Raw genomic sequence first — 6,000 nt, forward strand, 5'->3', positions numbered from 1 at the left:
GGCAATTAAATTGCTTGCGGTGCCGGGGGATCAGTGAAGTGGATCAGTGCCTCCTCAGTTGTTCAACTGATCAGAGAGGAGTCGGGAAACTAGGTGGAGGCCCAGTGGCGGAACGGCTTGGGCTCTCTGGGGGAACACGTTCCCAGCAATGTACCAAGGAATGCCAGGAAGGAAAAGACTCCTTTCCTGAAGGCTTAGTGGGACCACACTCCAGTGTGTAGTTACAGCTAGATGAAAGCTATGCCAAGGCCATCCTCGTCACCGGGGCGCAGGTCAAGTTGCTGAGTCGTTCGTGCTAATGTGTCCGGACACTGTTCAGACGGGCCTGCCATAAGAAGGCAGGTGAAAGCTGTTTGGGGGCATTGTCTGTGCACCCAGTGTTTCGAGCTGCTTGTGAGGACGTGTGTGGCAGCGCTGGGCCGGTACAGAATTTCAATGAGAGCCAATGGTGGTAAGGCCCGGGGGAGGTATCGAGAGTGATGAGGATTTTAACATTTTCTGGAGTACCTGAGGATGAAGCCCTCTTAGTGGACGCTCCGAAATACCACAAAGGGGCGGTGGGGGGGGGGGGCGGAAGTTGACCGCTGAAGAAGCGTCGGTGAGAGAGCAGACGCGGCGACTGTCCGCTGCAGACGTGGAAGACGTATGCAGCGTGTATCCGGATTCTGGAACTCCGAACAGGTGCACCGTCCCTAACCAGTATGCCATCCCGAGGGTCGACGACGCGCTGGTCTGTCTGGGTGGTGCGAAGTGGTTTAATGTGCTGGATCTGACGAGTGGATATTTTCCGATCATGATGAGTGAGGCCAACAAGGAAAAGACGGCCGTTATAGGCCCCTGGGATTCTTTCAATCCTAAAAGTTGCCCAGAGCATATCCGGAGCTCTTACAACCTTCCAGCGGGCCTTCGAGAAAACAGTGGGGGGAGAGGGGAAGTGGAATTATTTGAAGTTTTTGGTGTATTTGGCTGATCACCTACTATTTGGATCTGCCTTGGAAGAATATGAAGCAAGGCCGTTGCAGATGCGGCTGGGAACTAAAGAGTTAAAGCTTTCCCTGGACAAGTACCATGTCGGCCAAGGGTCCCAGCCTGTGAGTGTTCGGTGCCAGTTTCTGGAGAAATTGATCCAGAACAGATTGGAAGACTTGCAAGTTGAAGAAAACAAAGAACGCTGTCTGTCTAAGGCCAAAGGCAATCTGAGAGCACAAAGAGGGGAGTCTGAATACAATTCAGAGGAGGTGAAGCAATTGCGGACAGATCTCGAAAGAGGGAAGCGGAAGCTTGAAGGAGACCTGAAGATGATCATTCACAGCCTAAGTGAAATGGAAAAGCTGAAAGTTGACCTGGAAGAAGTCATTAAGAAGAAAGAGCTGGAGACAAGCTTAGTGAGCACTGAACTGGAGGAGGAACAATCTTTAACTGTTACTCTTCAGAGGAAGATTAAGGAACATCAGGCCCTGGTTGAAGAACTGAAAGAGAAGAGTAAGGATTCGAATCATGATGAGATGGAGGTGTGGTACATGGTATCTTTCGTTAACGTCACCTTGATTGTGGAAGATGCTCCTGGCCCTTCTCCCACTGAGTCAGGTGAGGTGGGGATAGAGGGCTAGCAGTGGGCAGCCTCAGTTACTGCAGGACCCAGAAGGAGAGACACCGGGGCCTACAACACGGGACAGGAGGTTTCGAGTTGCAAGGGGCATGAATGATAGATGGAGAGAGGATTCGGCAAGCAACCGGAATATCCCCAGTATTATTCGAGCCTGATGGGCTAGATGAAATAGTGCGGAGGTCTCAGAGGATTAGGAAACTCTCGGATAAGCAGCCTATGTACCACCTGGGAAACAGGGCGTAAGGTCTACTGTTTGGGGAGCGATGTTACTGTTTTTTTTTGCCGGATTGGGTTTTTGTGTCTACAGGAGGGGTTGCTGAGCTATTTAGACGTCATAAGGACATGATTAAATTTGGTGAGGGGAGAGTGTAAGGGTTCCTTCTTTTATGTTACTTGCTAAGGTTAATAAAATGGCTTCGCTGTTGTGTTATGATAAAATGCCATCTCTGTAATGTTAACTGCTGAGGTTGAGGGTTTTCTGTGGAAGCATGCTTGGGTTATAATTAGTGATAATGCGACTTGTATTTATTTGCTAATCAATTTGGGATAGATGTTATTCTTTCTTGTGTATCTGAAAGCTGTTTGCACGGGATTTGAGGCAGAACGCGCCATGGGGATGAAGAGAGAAGACGCACACGAAAATATGCTGTGATCTAGCAGAGTCGACTCCGAACGGGGGCTCGGGACCCGGCGGAGTTCAGAGGAGATCGAAAGTTGGAAAGGGGATATTGCGTGAGCTCCAACGAATTGTTTGTGCACATACTGAATAAAGATACAGTGGCGCCGTTTTTTTATATTTTGTGTTCGCTACTAACCCCACAGTTCAAGTAAGAGTTACAAAATCTTAATTATTTAACCGCAGCCTGTGTACGGCTTGTCATTACAGGGTACGGATTTGAAACAAGGGACACAGGAATCATCCACCCACACGAGATTGTTGAAGGTTGGCCGGATAGGTGGGTTGTTACCCCCGAGATCAATCCGCTAGACGAGTTACGGAGCAGCAGTGAAACGTAAAGACATTGAACCTCGGATATCGGTATTATTTACGTACTGATTTTCAGAGTGACCTGGTGATTAAGGAGATTATTCACTCAGTTTTTTTTTTCGTCATGACATTGGGCCGTGTTTATATTTCGAGGCACAGGCACATTTCTATTTTCGAATGTCTAAATAAAATTCGGTGTTATTTACTTGTAAGTCTTATTACACGCTTTTATTTAGTCAGTCCGCACGAAGAGAAATCTGATCAAGTTCAAGTTCAGTGGGTTCGTGGAAAAAGAACCTGAATGAGGAAAATAGGTGCAGCTTGTATTCAACAGGTTCAGATCATGGAAACCACCGGGGAACATCAGATTGGCAAACCATCATCACCAACAGCTTTACACAGCCGAGTTGTTTTCCTCTGATGCCTCCTACTAGGAATAAAATAGTAAATATAATTGTCAAAATACCCCGTATGCATGTAAACATGCATTAAGTATACTTAACTTTTGAATAAAAATGTATTTCAAATAAATGTGCATGTCTTTATTGTTTCAGGTAGACGTTGTAGAATAATATTAAAAATTATTACACATCACTAGTCAGATTAATTACCGTCAAAATGAGATGTAGTTAATCAGTTACAGTTCGGCACTTGCAGAATTACGGAATATGCTCAGTGATATGTTTGTGTACAATAAAAATGAGACAGTTTTTTAAATGATTTTTAAATAATTTGTAAATAATGCTCGAATGAGACAAAACATGACAAGCAGCAGAATAAAGCGGTCAGGTCTCTGCAGACGGGCAGTATTGTGAAACACAACGGGATGAATATGCACATACTCTGGAAGCTGAAAGTTGAAAACAGTAGGAGGGGGCTTTATCCTTCTTGTCCAGCTCTCTCTCAATTCCCAGCTTCCGGACGCAAATTTTCATTTTTAAGACTAAACGGAATTTAGTACATTTACATTGAAGTCCTCTCACATTTATTTTTGTGACCTATTCGTCTAAATTTAAATCTGGACTCGTGTACAGATCAGTGGAAACATGATCTGAAGTTGCAAAACATGTGTCACTTGTATTCAGTGACTGGAGGTCATAGTCCCGATCTGGGAATCGAAAAATATTTTCACTGAATTACTCACTGTGCAACGGTGTGTAAAGCGTTATACTGTAGAACTGAACTTTACTGCGCTTTCGAGTTATAAGAAAATTTTAAATAAGCTTTAATATATTCTGTATCCTACGAAACAGACATTTAACAGATTAAAACACATTTTCTGAATATATTGTGAAGTATGTGTCTGCTTCGTTATTTCGACGTGGCTGTGTAGACAGGCAAGAAAAGCTCGCTGTGCATCAAAGATGTCACTAATAATTCTGTAATCGAGAAGATATTTAGTCAACCCGCTGACCAGGTTTCGAAAGATTTTGAAATAGTATGTGAATGAGGGATTTGCACTTTCGCCAGTTCTCCACTGAGCACACGGACCCCTATCTCTGCCACAGCTGGAAAAACGAAATCAAGCAGGCACGAAAGACACAAACAAATTGCAGTACGAAAACGAACACAGCTGAAAGGGATACCTCAGTTTAACACAGAGAATAGTTTGTTTTATTTTATAAGAACGTCAGTGACAATACTAATGTCATCGCTGCTTTTCCAGGATAATTGATGCATACACTGACAATGTCACCGCTGACCATGATGACAACAGCATTGGCAATCTGGGACCATCACTGACCACACTAAAAATACAGTTGTCTCTGCAGACTTACCAGTGACAGTTTACTCAATCATGAACTAATGTAGAGTGATTTAGGGTGACGAGAGAGAATTAATAGGAAGTTGAGGGACCACTTTTGACCAATGTAGTGAGAGAGTGTATGGAAAGAGCTGCCCGTGGATCTGTTTGAAGTGTACGCTGCCACAACATTCAACCTGTAATTGAGCAGTCCATCAACAGGAATGCTCCAATTGAATAAGGCCCACAAGCGCGCTAATGAGGACAGCTTCGCCGATACGGACCGGTTGGGCCGCCGTTCCTGCTTTCGTTCACTGAGATTGTTTACTTTAAGAACTGGAACATTGATACCTTCTGCGATTCTGTGCCCGACTTATGCTTCATCTCCGATTTTGTGCAGTAACGCCAGTTGGAGTTCTGTGACCTTTCATGGAGGGCAAATTGTGCAAAGTCACAGCGTTTACAGCTCAGGTTATTTTGTTTGTCAATAGATACAAGGTCAGAACGAAGAACGGGACTGTGCATCTGACTAAATTGTGTTCTCTCATCCGCTTTATATCCAACCGAGCAGCATCAGCTGCCGTATCTGGTGCAGTCTGTACAAATGTGGTCTGTGAACGGTTTCGCTTGTAATCAAATATTTTCAAATCCGTTCCTTGTTCCTTTCTAATTCAACAGCTGAACGTATTCACAATGAAATAACCCACCGTGGAAGTGTTAATGTCCATAAAGATACCATTCTGTCAGTGGGATGTCATGAAATCTATTCAGCAACCACTTGAGTTAGATCACAGAATGATGGTGTGTAAAGATAGTGTCCAGGAGAACGTGCGGCCTCGCTACCTGCACCACACAATATCTGGTGGACATGACACAGAATGATGGTGTGTAAAGATAGTGTCCAGGAGAACGTGCGGCCTCGCTACCTGCACCACACAATATCTGGTGGACATGACACAGAATGATGGTGTGTAAAGATAGTGTCCAGGAGAACGTGCGGCCTCGCTACCTGCACCACACAATATCTGGTGGACATGACACAGAATGATGGTGTGTAAAGATAGTGCCCAGGAGAACGTGCGGCCTCGCTACCTGCACCACACAATATCTGGTGGACATGACACAGAATGATGGTGTGTAAAGATAGTGTCCAGGAGAACGTGCGGCCTCGCTACCTGCACCACACAATATCTGGTGGACATGACACAGAATGATGGTGTGTAAAGATAGTGTCCAGGAGAACGTGCGGCCTCGCTACCTGCACCACACCATATCTGGTGGACATGACACAGAATGATGGTGTGTAAAGATAGTGTCCAGGAGAACGTGCGGCCTCGCTACCTGCACCACACAATATCTGGTGGACATGACACAGAATGATGGTGTGTAAAGATAGTGTCCAGGAGAACGTGCGGCCTCGCTACCTGCACCACACAATATCTGGTGGACATGACACAGAATGATGGTGTGTAAAGAGAGTGTCCAGGAGAACGTGCGGCCTCGCTACCTGCACCACACAATATCTGGTGGACATGACACAGAATGATGGTGTGTAAAGATAGTGTCCAGGAGAACTGCGGCCTTGCTACCTGCACCACACAATATCTGGTGGACATGACACAGAATGATGGTGTGTAAAGAGAGTGTCCAGGAGAACGT

The 6,000-nt window shown here is 45.3% G+C and overlaps 1 long non-coding RNA gene across 2 annotated transcripts in view; it reads left to right on the forward strand.

Annotated features, from left to right (window-relative positions):
- LOC134342273 (uncharacterized) overlaps positions 1-3,837 on the forward strand; it is a 35,269-nt gene extending 31,432 nt beyond the window's left edge. For both annotated transcript variants that reach the window (XR_010016991.1, XR_010016989.1), the window contains one exon: positions 2,496-3,837. This is a non-coding gene — a long non-coding RNA (uncharacterized LOC134342273). The remainder of the gene's footprint in view (positions 1-2,495) is intronic.
- Positions 3,838-6,000: the final 2,163 nt, after the last annotated feature.

Source organism: Mobula hypostoma, unplaced genomic scaffold, assembly GCF_963921235.1.
Source record: "Mobula hypostoma unplaced genomic scaffold, sMobHyp1.1 scaffold_56, whole genome shotgun sequence".
Lineage (NCBI taxonomy): Eukaryota > Metazoa > Chordata > Chondrichthyes > Myliobatiformes > Myliobatidae > Mobula > Mobula hypostoma.